This window comes from Arachis stenosperma, chromosome 8 (assembly GCF_014773155.1).
Source record: "Arachis stenosperma cultivar V10309 chromosome 8, arast.V10309.gnm1.PFL2, whole genome shotgun sequence".
In the NCBI taxonomy this organism is placed as follows: Eukaryota; Viridiplantae; Streptophyta; class Magnoliopsida; order Fabales; family Fabaceae; genus Arachis; species Arachis stenosperma.
Genome location: NC_080384.1, coordinates 23,731,123 through 23,745,830, shown reverse-complemented (window position 1 = coordinate 23,745,830; position 14,708 = coordinate 23,731,123). Strand labels below are relative to the sequence as shown.

At 37.6% G+C, this 14,708-nt stretch overlaps 1 non-coding gene across 1 annotated transcript; it reads left to right on the top strand.

Moving 5' to 3' along the window:
• Positions 1 to 14,395: 14,395 nt before the first annotated feature.
• On the top strand, positions 14,396 to 14,503 carry LOC130947120 (small nucleolar RNA R71). The gene has a single exon (XR_009072530.1). It is a non-coding gene; the product is annotated as a small nucleolar RNA R71 (small nucleolar RNA).
• The last annotated feature ends 205 nt before the right edge of the window (positions 14,504 to 14,708 follow it).

Sequence of the window (14,708 nt, the reverse complement as noted above, 5' to 3'; positions counted from 1 at the left end):
TTTTATTTAATTATATTTTTTAAAAATAAAATATCACACAACTAGAAAATGGATTAATATAGACAGATTTACAAACAGATTTAGTCTTTATTACAGATAAGGGTGGAAACAGGTCAGGCCAGGCCAGACTTTGCTCTTAACAGGCCTGGCCTGTCATACAGTTGATTGGCCTGAGCCTGGCCTGCAGCCTGTTATATGCTCTTTATAAAGTACTAGGCCTGGCCTGTTATTCAGTCTGGCCTGCCCTGAAGCCTGTTAAAAGGCCTGATAATTTTTTTTTACAAAAATAAAAATATTATTTAAAAAAATTATTTTTAATAAAAATAGTTATATGTAATATGTCATATATTTAATATTTATAAAAAATTTTAAACTTTTAACATATTTAAAATATACAAAAATATTTATAATAAAATATAATAAATTTAAAATATCTCATAATTTTATTAATAATAAATAATTATTTATATATTTAATTATATTTTAACAGGCCCAAGCAGGCCTGACAGGCCTATAAGGCTAATTAGTGAGCCTGAGCCTGGCCTATTAATGTATTAAGGCTTTTAAAAGAGCCTGGGCCTGTACCTATTTTATAATAGGCCAGGCCAGGCCAGGCCAAACACAGGCCAGGCTGCAGGTCCCTGGCAGGCCGCCTGGCCTTTTTCCACTCTAATTACAGACGGATTTTTGGTTACTGACGAAATTACCGACGGATTTTGTCCCTCTGTAAAAGCCTCGTCGAAAATTATTTACCGACGGATTTTTTTTCGTCGGAAAATTACCGACGGATTTTGACCAGTTACCGACGGATTTTTCGTCTGTAATTACAGACGAATTTTTCGGCGGATTTTCCGTCTGTAATTACAGACGAATTTTCCGACGAATTTTCTGTCTGTAATTATAGACGGATTTTTCGACGGATTTTCCGTCTGTAATTACAGAAAAATTTTCCGTCTGTAATCTGAACTTTGGAAAATCATCTCACACTCTGAATACAGACAGAAAATCCGTCTGTAAATTCGTGTGTAAGGTAAAATAGAATTTTTTTAAAATTTTTCTATTGCAAAATAAATACTTTAGATTTGTTTTCTAAATTTACTTCATCAAACACTGGAAATTGAAAAAAAAAAGCCAAAAATTACATAGATAAACATAATATTCATTATATGATACCTATAAAATTGGATGTTATTTTTCAACACCATTATCCAATATCTCACTGTCTCAATAAAAAGATACCCCAAAATTTCTTTTAAACTACAACAAAGAAGGGCAGGACTTTCAGCCTAAATTTTAAAACTATTTCCTCATGCTCTCTTTAAAGTTTAAACTCTCCAATCTAATCTGAGTTACATGATTCTTCACTCCATGGTAGACTCCAATCTAATCTATTGCCACATCGATTTGCTCCTCATTGTTCACAATAGCTGAATTACCAGCACCCTTTCTACGCTTGTGTGGCTAATTCAAATCATTGTCCTTGATCTCCTCTAGGACATTCTCACATGAATCACAATGCTTTGAAACTTCTGTCCCATCATCATCATTCACAGTCTCTATATTTTTATCATTTTTGTCATTAGACACTTCAGAAGTCTATTCTATCTCAGCTTGCGGAGGAGGGTTTCTATCGCGCTCATCATGTGTCTGTTAACCTATTGCAAAGGCCAGAAACAGCATAAACACAATCGCAAGATCACATACAAACTGTAAATTGCATATTTATGAATGCTCTTCTTTAGAAGATTTATTTCTAAATGTGAACACCACCTAATTAAACTTGCCAACTCTCCATTGAATCTCATTTCAAAGAAGGCCTAAGATTTTTCAGTGACTTTGGGTTAACAGAAAATAGAACAAATTAAGGGTTGGATTTGAAGTTATCCACATTTGGTGTCAAATATAAAACAAGCAGCAAAAACAGATAGTCAATGGCAATAACATCCACCTTCCTAATTAAAATAGTTTGGGAGTAAAACCAAATTCAAGCTTTCCCAAATACCATTACCAACAATATGCTCAGACAATTAGAAAGGGACATGATGTACTACCTCTGGGTTCTGAAGAAATTCAGCTATGTCAATTGAACATGAAGGGCATTTCATGACATTCTTCTGTGCTCGCAAGGTGCGTCCACCTTCGCTTCCCCTCTTTCTGATAAAGCTTTTGCCAGAAACAAAGAATATGCAAAATATCTAGGGCAAAACAAGTGATGATTATCTTGTCTTAACCTAGTAACCTAGTAGAAAGAAGGGGCAAATGAATCAATACCTCATAAATAAGTTCAAGATTGCATGCATATGCGCTTACACAAAGACACACATTTAATAAATACAAATTTTTATTGATGGTATAAATAGAAAAATACACCAGTGAGTACAAAGCACTTTCTTTATAATAAGAAGCAATTATTTCCATGCAATAATACAATCTAAATACATTGGCTAAGTACACAGAATAATAGCCCTTTTCAAGTACACAGAATGACTCAGCCATGCATTTTATACTTAATTTTCAATAGAGAAACAAGATAAGCATTAGCCAGAGGAGAGGTAAAAAATTATCAAAAAATTAAGACATCATATAATGTTAGAAGAAGTGAATCAGCTTTATTATACCAAATTCAATTATAAATGAGTCATTGACTTTGGAGATTTGATACATTGAATTGTTCTATATGGACATAAATAGAAGAAACTATTAGCCCCTAAAAATGCTTAGAACTTAACACTAGATTAAGAAACACTCATAATTAAAAGCAGAAACTACCTGGCCAGCAATCATTCCAAGTTCCGTGCTTTGCATTAAAGACTTTACACCCACGCCATCACCAATCTATCATTGCTCAAGGTATCACTACATGAATCCCTTGTTTCACACTTGATGAGCGGATAATTTATACGCTTTTTGGCATTGTTTTTAGGTAGTTTTTAGTAAGTTCAAGCTACTTTTAGGGATGTTTTCCTTAGTTTTTATGTTAAATTCACATTTCTGGACTTTACTATGAGTTTGTGTGTTTTTCTGTGATTTCAGGTAAATTCTGACTGAAATTGAGGGATTTGAGCAAAACTCTGAAAAAGGCTGACAAAAGGACTGCTGATGCTGTTGGATTCTGACCTCCCTGCACTCAAAATGGATTTTCTGGAGCTACAGAACTCCAATTGGCGCGCTCTCAACGGCGTTGGAAAGTAGACATCCAGGGCTTTCCAGAAATATATAATAGTCCATACTTTATTCGGAAATTGACGACGTAACTTGGCGTTGAACGCCAAGTACATGCTGCTGTCTGGAGTTAAACGCCAGAAAAACGTCATGATCCGGAGTTGAACGCCCAAAACACGTCATAACTCGGAGTTCAACTCCAAGAGAAGCCTCAGCTCGTGGATTGATCAAGCTCAGCCCAAACATACACCAAGTGGACCCCGGAAGTGGATTTATGCATCAATTACTTACTCATGTAAACCCTAGTAGCTAGTCTAGTATATATAGGACCTCTTACTATTGTATTAGATATCTTTGGTCTCAATTTTGTTTTATTCTTCATCCTAAGAGGCTATTGATCACGTTTTAGGGGGATGGCCATTCGGCCATGCCTGAACCTTTTACTTATGTATTTTCAACGGTGGAGTTTCTGCACACCATAGATTAAGGGTGTGGAGCTCTGCTGTACCTCAAGTATTAATACAGTTCTATTTTCTTTTATTCAATTCTCTCTTATTCTTATTCCAAGATATTCATTCGCACCCAAGAACATGATGAATGTGATGATTAAATAACCCTCATTATCATTCTCACTTATGAACGCGCGTGATTGACAACCACTTCCGTTCTACATGCAACAGAGCTTGAATGTGTATCTCTTAGATTCCCCAACAGAATCTTCGTGGTATAAGTTAGATAGATGGCGGTATTCATGAGAATCCGGAAAGTCTAAACCTTGTCTATGGTATTCCGAGTAGGATTCTAGGATTGAATGACTGTGACGAGCTTCAAACTCCTGAAGGCTGGGCGTGATGACAAGCACAAAAGAATCAATGGATTCTATTCCAACCTGATTGAGAACCGACAGATGATTAGCCATGCGAGTGACAGCCGCAGAGGACCATTTTCACTGAGAGGATGGGATGTAGCCACTGACAACGGTGATACCCTACATACAGCTTGCCATGGAAAGGAGTAAGAAGGATTGAGTTGAAGCAGTAGGAGAGCAGGCGTCCTTGAGCCTTACAGTATCTCCATATGCTTATCTGAAATTCCCACCAATGAATCTGCATAAGTGTTCTATCCCTTTTATTATTTCATCTATTTTCTTATTATTAATTTCCGAAACCATAAACAATTTTAATCTGCCTAACTGAGATTTACAAGGTGACCATAGCTTGCTTCATACCAACAATCTCTGTGGAATCGACCCTTACTCACGTAAGGTTTATTACTTGGACGACCCAGTACACTTGCTGGTTAGTTGAACGGAGTTGTGAATTCAACCAGTGCCATAATAATGATTTCTCTCAAAATAGTTAGAACATGGATCACAATTTTGTCCACCAAGTTTTTGGCGCCGTTGCCGGGGATTGTTCGAGTATGGACAACTGACGGTTCATCTTGTTGCTCAGATTAGGTAATTTTCTTTTCAAAAAAATCTTTTTCAAAATTTTTCTTTTACTTTTCGTTTTTCCTCACATTATTTTCGAAAAAAAAAATTTAATTAATAAAAATACAAAAAAATTAGAAAATCAAAAAAAAAAAAACCAAAAATATTTTGTGTTTCTTGTTTGGATCTTGAGTCAATTTTTAAGTTTGGTGTCAATTGCATTCTTTTAAAATTTTTTTTTTTGCATTTTTCGAAAATCCCATGCATTCATAGTGTTCTTCATGATCTTCAAGTTGTTCTTGATAAGTCCTCTTGTTTGATCTTGATGTTTTCTTGTTTTGTGTTGTTTGTTGTTTTTCATATGCATTTTTCGTTTATTAAAATCCATGCATTAAAGATTTCTAAGTTTGGTGTCTTGCATGTTTTCTTTGCATCAAAAATTTTTCAAAAATATGTTCTTGGTGTTCATCATGATCTTCAAAGTGTTCTTGGTGTTCATCTTGACATTCATTGCATTCTTGCATGCATTCATGGTTTTGATCTAAAAATTTCATGCATTGAGTATTTTTTGTTGTTTTTCTCTCTCATAATTAAAAATTCAAAAATCAAAAAAATATCTTTTCCTTATTTCCCTCCAAATTTTCGAAATTTTGGGTTGACTTGGTCAAAAATTTTTAAAATTAGTTGTTTCTTACAAGTCAAAGTCAAAATTTCAATTTTAAAAATCTTATCTTTTTAAAATCTTTTTCAAAAATCATATCTTTTTCATTTTTTCTATTTTTCGAAAATTTCAAAAACATTTTTCAGATTATTTTCAAAATCTTTTTCTTATCTTTACATCATATTTTCAAAAATTCACTAATAATTAATGTGATTGGTTCAAAAATTTGAAGTTTGTTACTTTCTTGTTAAGAAAGGTTCAATCTTTAAGTTATAGAATCTTATCTTGTAGTTTCTTGTTAGTGAAGTAAATAATTTTAAATTTTTGAATTAAATCTTTTTATCTTTTAATTTATCTTTTTCAAAAATTTTATCTTTTTCAAAATTTGATTTCAAAATATCTTATCCAACTTGCTATCTTCTTATCTTTTTCAATTTTGATTTCAAATCTTTTTCAATCAACTAACTAACTTTTTATTTGTTTCTTATCTTTTTCAAAACCACCTAACTACTTCTCCCTCTTCTATTTTCGAAAATATCTCCCTCTTTTTCAAAAATTCTTTTTAATTAACTAATTGTTTCATGTTTTAATTTTAATTACAATTTATCTCTAATTTTCGAAAATTACTAACCCCTTTTTCAAAATTAATTTCGAAATCTCCCTTCTCTTTTCTTCTTCTATTTAATTATTTAATTACTAACACTTCTCTTCACCTCTCTTCATCCGAATCACCTTCTTCATTCTTCTACCCCTTTCTTTTTCTACTAACATAAAGGAGTCTCTATACTGTGACATAGAGGATTCCTTTTTTTTTTCTTGTTCTCTTCTCTAATTGAGGCTTAAGCTCAAAGTTGTTTGCTCCAATGGCAGGGATAGAGATGCTTCTCCCATAGAAGTCGGTAGTAGGTGCAGTAAAGTCACCCAGCACCTTCCTTGCATTGTTGGCATTGTTGTTGTTTTCGGCTGCCATGGGTTCTTCTTCCTTGAAGAATTCGGTCAGGTCCTCTAAAGAGAGTTGTGCTTTGGCTTCTCTTAGCTTTCTCTTCAGGGTCCTCTCAGGTTCAGGATCAGCTTCAACAAGAATGCCTTTGTCTCTGCTCCTGCTCATATGAAAGAGAAGAGAACAAGAAAATGTGGAATCCTCTATGTCACAGTATAGAGATTCCTTGAAATGTCAGAGGAAAAGAGAAATAGAAAGAAGAAGGAGAAGAAGAATTCGAACTTTAGTTAGATAAGGTTCGAATTGTGCATTTAGAAGGAGTAGTACTCCATAAATAGAAGGATGTGGGAAGGAGGGAAGAGAATTTTCGAAAATTCATTTAAAAGATTTTGAAAACATTTTGAAAATTTGATTGATAATTTTCGAAAATTCAAAGTGAAAAAGAAATCAAGTGATTTTTGAAAAGGATTTTGAAATTAGAAATTAAAAAGATTTGATTGAAAACTATTTTGAAAAAGATGTAGTTAAAAAGATTTAATTGAAAAGTTATGGTTTTTAAAAAGATGTGATTGAGAAGATATGATTTGAAAACAATTTTAAAAGATATGATTTGAAAACAATTTGAAAAGATATGATTTTAAAAATTAATGACTTGCCTAACAAGAAAAGATATGATTCAAACATAAAACCTTCCTCAACAGAAAAGGCAAAAAATGTTCAATCAAATCATTAATTGTTAGTAAGTATCTTTGAAAGGAAAGAAATTAATTTTGAAAACATTTGAGTGAAAAGATTTGATTTGAAAAAGATTTGATTTTGAAAAACTTGCAAAAAAATTGATTTGAAAACAAAATCTTCCCCCTAGCACCATCCTGGCGTTAAACGCCCAGAATGGTATACATTCTGGCGTTTAACGCCCAAAATGCTACCTCTTTGGGCGTTAAACGCCCAACCAGGTGCCCTGGCTGGCGTTTAAACGCCAGTCTGCCTTCTTCACTGGGCATTTTTGAATGCTCAGCTTTTTCTGTATAATTCCTCTGCAGTGTGTTCTGAATCTTCAATCCCTTGTATCATTGACTTGAAAAGACACAAATTAAAAATATTTTTGGATTTTTAATAATTAAAATGCAACAAGAATCAAATAACAATGCATGCAAGACACCAAACTTAGCAGTTTGTATACTACTGACACTAATGAACTGAAAATGCATATGAGACACACAAAATACTCAAGTCAATAGAATTCAAAGATCAGAGCAAGTGAATCATCAAGAACATCTTGAAGATCACTAAGACATATGAATGCATGCAATTGACACCAAACTTAGGATGAGACACTAGACTCAAACAAGAAATATTTTTGAATTTTATGATTTTTTAATTTTTTTAATTTTTTTGTGTTTTTCGAAAATTAAGTGGAAAAAGAAGGTATCAAAATTCTTAATGAGAATTCCAGGAATCAGTGCAATGCTAGTCTAAGACTCCGGTCCAGGAATTAGACATGGCTTCACAGCCAGCCAAGCTTCCAAAGAAAGCTTCGGTCCAAAACACTAGACATGACCAAAGGTCAGCCAAGCCTTAGCAAATCACTGCTCCAAAAGCAAGATTGATATGAAATCAACAAGCTCTTGTGGTGATAAGTTGAAACCTCGGTCCAATCAGATTAGACATGGCTTCTCAGCCAGCCAGATTTCAACAAATCATCATGAAACTCTAGAATTCATCTTCAAGAAATTCGAAAAAAAATACCTAATCTAAGCAACAAGATGAACCGTCAGTTGTCCAGCCTGAACAATCCCGGGCAATAACACCAAAAATTTGATGTTGTTGCCGGATCTTGGCATTGATGTTACCAAAGGCTTGCTCAAAACTAGAACAATCCCCGGCAACGGCGCCAAAAACTTGATGCGCGAAATTGTGAACTATACTTTTTCACAACTCTCATAATCCCTGGTAATGGCTCCAAAAACGTGGTAGCCCAATACCATGGCATTACACAACTTCGCACAACTAACCAGCAAGTGCACTGGGTCGTCCAAGTAATAAACCTTACGTGAGTAAGGGTCGATCCCACGGAGATTGTTAGTATTGAAGCAAGCTATGGTCATCTTGTAAATCTTAGTCAGGCAAACTCAGATATATATGGTGATGAACGAAAATAACATAAAAGATAAAGATAGTGATACTTATGTAATTCATTGGTAGGAACTTCAGATAAGCGCATGAAGATGCCTTCCCTTCCGTCTCTCTGCTTTCCTACTGTCTTCATCCAACCCTTCTTACTCCTTTCCATGGCAAGCTCGTATAGGGTCTCACTGTTGTCAGCAGCTACCTCCCATCCTCGCAGTGAAAGCTAATGCACACACTCTGTCACAGTGCTGCCAATCACCGGTGTGGTTCCCTCCCCTACCGGAATAGAATAACTCTTTTGCGTCTGTCACTAACGCCCAGTAGGTTACAGGTTTGAAGCACGTCACAGTCATTCAATCATTGAATCCTACTCAGAATACCACAGACAAGGTTAGACCTTCCGGATTCTCTTGAATGCTGCCATCAGTTCTTGCCTATACCACGAAGACTCTGATCTCACGGAATGGTTGGCTCGTTTGTCAGGCGAGCACTCGGTTGTCAGGCGATCAACCATGCATCGTGCAATCAGGAATCCAAGAGATATTCACCAAGCCTCAAATGCTTGTAGAACAAGAGTGGTTGTCAGTCACTTTGTTCATGAGTGAGAATGGTGATGGGCGTCAATCATCACCTTCATCATGTTGAAGAACAAGTGATATCTTGGATAAAGAACAAGCGGAATTTGAATGAAAGAACAATAGTAATTGCATTAATACTCGAGGTACAGCAGAGCTCCACACCTTAATCTATGGTGTGTAGAAACTCCACCGTTGAAAATACATAAGCATAAGGTCTAGGCATGGCCGAATGGCCAGCCTCCCAATGATCTAAGAACTAAAATGTCCAAAGATGATCTAGAGATCTAAAAGTGATCAAAAGATTTCTATACAATAGTAAAAGGTCCTACTTATAAGAAACTAGTAGCCTAGGGTGTACAGAAATGAGTAAATGACATAAAAATCCTCTTCCGGGCCCACTTAGTGTGTGCTTGGGCTGAGCAATGAAGCAATTTCGTGTAGAGACTCTTCTTGGAGTTAAACGCCAGCTTTGGTGCCAGTTTGGGCGTTTAACTCCCATTTGGGTGCCAGTTCCAGCGTTTAACGCTGGGATTCCTTGAGGTGACTTTGAACGCCGGTTTGGGCCATCAAATCTTGGGCAAAGTATGGACTATTATATATTGCTGGAAAGCCCAGGATGTCTACTTTCCAACGCCGTTGAGAGCGCGCCAATTGGGCTTCTGTAGCTCCAGAAAATCCGCTTCGAATGCAGGGAGGTCAGAATCCAACAGCATCTGCAGTCCTTTTTGGTCTCAGAATCAGATTTTTGCTCAGGTCCCTCAATTTCAGCCAGAAAATACCTGAAATCACAGAAAAACACACAAACTCATAGTAAAGTCCAGAAAAGTGAATTTTAATTAAAAACTAATAAAAATATACTAAAAACTAACTATATCATATCAAAAACATACTAAAATAATGCCAAAAAGTATACAAATTATCCGCTCATCACAACACCAAACTTAAATTGTTGCTTGTCCTCAAGCAACTGAAAATCAATAAGATAAAAAGAAGAGAATATGCAATGAATTCCAAAAACATCTGTGAAGATCAGTATTAATCAGATGAGCGGGGCTTTTAACTTTTTGCCTCCGAACAGTTTTGGCATCTCACTCTATCCTTTGAAATCCAGAATGGTTGGCTTCTTTAGGAACTTAGAATCCAGATAGTGTTAATGATTCTCTTAGTAAAGTATGATGATTCTTGAACATAGCTATTTATTGAGTCTTGGCTGTGGCCCAAAGCACTCTGTCTTCCAGTATTACCACCGGATACATACATGCCACAGACACATAATTGGGTGAACCTTTTCAGATTGTGACTCAGCTTTGCTAAAGTCCCCAATTAGAGGTGTCCAGGGTTCTTAAGCACACTCTTATTGCCTTGGATCACAACTCTTATTCCTTTCTCTCTTTTTTTTTCGGTTTTTTTTTTTTTTTGAAATGCTTTTTCTTGCTTCAAGAATCATTTTATTGATTTTTCAGATCCTCAGTAACATGTCTCCTTTTTCATCATTCTTTCAAGAGCCAACATTCATGAACCACAAATTCAAAAGACATATGCACTGTTTAAGCATACATTCAGAGAACAAAAATATTGCCACCACATCAAAATAATTAAACTATTATAAAATTCAAAATTCATGCAATTCTTTCTTTTATCAATTAGGCACGTTTTTATTGAAGAAAGGTGATGGATTCATAGGACATTCATAACTTTAAGGCATAGACACTAAGACACTAATGATCACAAGACACAAACATGGATAAACATAAGCATTAAAATTCGAAAAACAGAAAAATAATAACAAGGAAATCAAAGAACGGGTCCACCTTAGTGATGGCGGCTCTTTCTTGCTCTTGAAGATCCTATGGAGTGCTTGAGCTCCTCAATGTCTCTTCCTTGTCTTTGTTGCTCCTCCCTCATGATTCTTTGATCTTCTCTAATTTCATGAAGGATGTTGGAGTGTTCTTGATGCTCCACCCTCAGTTGTCCCATGTTGGAACTTAGTTCTCCTAGGGAGGTGTTTAGTTGCTCCCAATAGTTTTGTGGAGGAAAATTCATCCCTTGAGGAATCTCAGGGATCTCATGATGAGTGAGATCTCTTGTGTACTCCATCCTTTTCTTGGTGATGGGCTTGTCCTCATCAATGGGAATGTCTCCCTCTATGTCAACTCCAACTGAATAACAGAGGTGACAAATGAGATGAGGAAAGGCTAACCTTGCCAAGGTGGAGGTCTTGTCCGCCACCTATAGAGTTCTTGGGCTATAACCTCATGAACCTCTATTTCTTCTCCAATCATGATACTATGGATCATGATGGCCCGGTCTATGGTAACTTCGGACCGGTTGCTAGTGGGGATGATTGAGCGTTGTATGAACTCTAACCATCCTCTAGCCACGGGTTTGAGGTCATGCCTTCTCAATTGGACCGGCTTTCCTCTTGAATCTTGCTTCCATTGTGCGCCCTCTTCACATATGACTGTGAGGACTTGGTCCAACCTTTGATCAAAGTTGACCCTTCTAGTGTAAGGATGCTCATCTCCTTGCATCATAGGCAAATTGAACGCCACCCTCACACTCTCCGGACTAAAATCCAAGTATTTCCCCCGAACCATAGTGAGATAATTCTTTGGATTCGGGTTTACACTTTGGTCATGGTTCTTTGTGATCCATGCATTGGCATAGAACTCTTGAACCATCAAGATTCCGACTTGTTGAATGGGGTTGGTAAGAACTTCCCAACCTCTTCTTCGGATCTCATGGCGGATCTCCGGATATTCACCCTTTTTGAGTGAAAAGGGGACCTCGGAGATCACCTTCTTCAAGGCCACAACTTCATAGAAGTGGTCTTGATGCACCCTTGAGAGGAATCTATCCATCTCCCATGACTCGGAGGTGGAAGCTTTTGCCTTCCCTTTCCTCTTTCTAGAGGTTTCTCCGGCCTTGGATGCCATAAATGGTTATGGAAAAACGAAAAAGCAACGCTTTTACCACACCAAACTTAAAATGTTTGCTCGTCCTCGAGCAAAAGAAGAAAGAAGAGAGTAGAAGAAGAAGAAATGAAGAAGAGGGAGATGGTGGTGTATTCAGCCAAAGAGGGGGAAGAAAGGGTGTTTAGGTTGTGTAAAAATGAAGAGTTGCAGAAGGGTATTTATAGGAGAGAAGGGGGTGAATGGTGCGGCCATTATGGGTGGGTTTGGGAGGGAAAGTGGTTTGAATTTGAAGGGTGAGGTTGGTGGGGTTTTATGAAGGATGGATGTGAGTGGTGAAGAGAAAGATGGGATTTGATAGGTGAGGGGTTTTTGGGGAAGAGGTGTTGAGGTGATTGGTGAATGGGGGAAGAAGAGAGAGAGTGATGGTAGGGTCCTGTGGGGTCCACAGATCCTGTAGTGTCAAGGAAAAGTCATCCCTGCACCAAATGTTGCTCAAAATCACGTTTTGAGCCATTTCTGGCGTTAAACGCCGGGCTGGTGCCCATTCCTGGCGTTTAACGCCAGGTTCTTGCCCTTTACTGGCGTTTAACGCCAGTCTGGTGCCCCTTTCTGGCGTTAAACGCCCAGAATGGTGCCAGACTGGGCGTTAACGCCCAACAGCTAGCATTACTGGCGTTTGAACGCCAGCTTCTTCTCCTCCAGGGTGTGCTGTTTTTCTTCCTGTTTTTCATTCTGTTTTTGCTTTTTTCATTGTTTTTGTGACTTCTTATGATCATCAACCTACAAAAAGATAAAATAACAAAAGAAAATAATTAATTATAAACATTGGGTTGCCTCCCAACAAGCGCTTCTTTAATGTCATTAGCTTGACAGAGGGCTCTCATGGAGCCTCAGAAATGTTCAGAACCGTGTTGAAACCTCCCAACACCAACTTAGAGTTTGAATGTGGGGTTTCAACACCAAACTTAGAGTTTGGTTGTAGCCTCCCAACACCAAACTTAGAGTTTGACTGTGGGGCTCTGTTTGGCTCTGTTTTGAGAGAAGCTCTTCATGCTTCCTCTCCATGATGACAGAGGGATATCCTTGGGCCTTAAACACCAAGGATTTTTCATTCACTTGAATGATTAACTCTCCTCTGTCAACATCAATCACAGCCTTTGCTGTGGCTAGGAAGGGTCTGCCAAGGATGATGGATTCATCCATGCACTTCCCAGTCTCTAGGACTATGAAATCAGTAGGAATGTACTGGTCTTCAACTTTAACCAGAACATCCTTTACAAGTCCATGGGCTTGTTTTCTTGAGTTGTCTGCCATCTCTAATGAGATTCTTGCAGCTTGCACCTCAAAGATCCCTAATTTCTCCATTACAGAGAGGGGCATGAGGTTCACACTTGACCCTAAGTCACACAAGGCCTTCTTGAAGGTCATGGTGCCTATGGTACAAGGTATAGAAAACTTCCCAGGATCCTGCCTCTTTTGAGGCAGTTTCTGCCTAGACAAGTCATCCAGTTCTTTGGTGAGCAAGGGAGGTTCATCCTCCCAAGTCTCATTTCCAAATAACTTGTCATTTAGTTTCATGATTGCTCCAAGGTATTTAGCAACTTGCTCTTCAGTGACATACTCATCCTCTTCAGAGGAAGAATACTCATCAGAGCTCATGAATGGCAGAATCAAGTCCAATGGAATCTCTATGGTCTCATTTTGAGCCTCAGATTCCCAAGGTTCCTCATTGAGGAACTCAGAGGAGAGTGGTGCACGCCCACTGAGGTCTTTCTTAGTGGCGTCTTCTTCCTCTCTTTCCTCTCCATATTCGGCCATGTTGATGGCCTTGCACTCTCCTTTTGGATTTTTTTCTGTATTACTTGGGAGAGTACTAGGAGGGAGTTCAGTAACTTTCTTGCTCAGCTGACCCACTTGTCCTTCCAAATTTCTGATGGAGGACCTTGTTTCATTCATGAAACTTTGAGTGGTCTTTATTAGATCAGAGACCATTGTTGCTAAGTCAGAAGTATTCTGCTTAGAACTCTCTGTCTGTTGCTGAGAAGATGATGGAAAAGGCTTGCCATTGCTAAACCTGTTTCTTCCACCATTATTGTTATTGAAACCTTGTTGAGGTCTCTCTTGATTCTTCCATGAGAGATTTGGGTGATTTCTCCATGAAGAATTGTAGGTATTTCCAGAGGGTTCTCCTAGGTAATTCACCTCTTCCATGGAAGGGTTCTCAGGATCATAAGCTTCTTCCTCAGATGAAGCATCCTTAGTACTGTTTGGTGCATTTTGCATTCCAGACAGACTTTGAGAAATCAAATTGACTTGTTGAGTCAATATCTTGTTCTGAGCCAATATGGCATTCAGAGTGTCAATCTCAAGAACTCCTTTCTTCTGACTAGTCCCATTGTTCACAGGATTCCTTTCAGAAGTGTACATGAATTGGTTATTTGCAACCATTTCAATCAATTCTTGAGCTTCTGCAGGCGTCTTCTTCAGATGAAGAGATCCTCCAGCAGAGCTATCCAAGGACATCTTAGATAGTTCAGAGAGACCATCATAGAAAATACCTATGATGCTCCATTCAGAAAGCATGTCTGAAGGACATCTTCTGATTAATTGTTTGTATCTTTCCCAAGCTTCATAGAGGGATTCCCCATCCTTCTGTCTGAAGGTTTGGACTTCCACTCTAAGCTTACTCCATCTTTGTGGTGGAAAGAACTTTGCCAAGAAGGCATTGACTAGCTTTTCCCAAGAGTCCAGGCTTTCTTTGGGTTGAGAATCCAACCATATTCTAGCTCTGTCTCTTACAGCAAAAGGGAATAGCATCAGTCTGTAGACCTCAGGGTTAACCCCATTAGTCTTGACTGTGTCACAGATTTGCAAGAATTCAGCTAAAAAC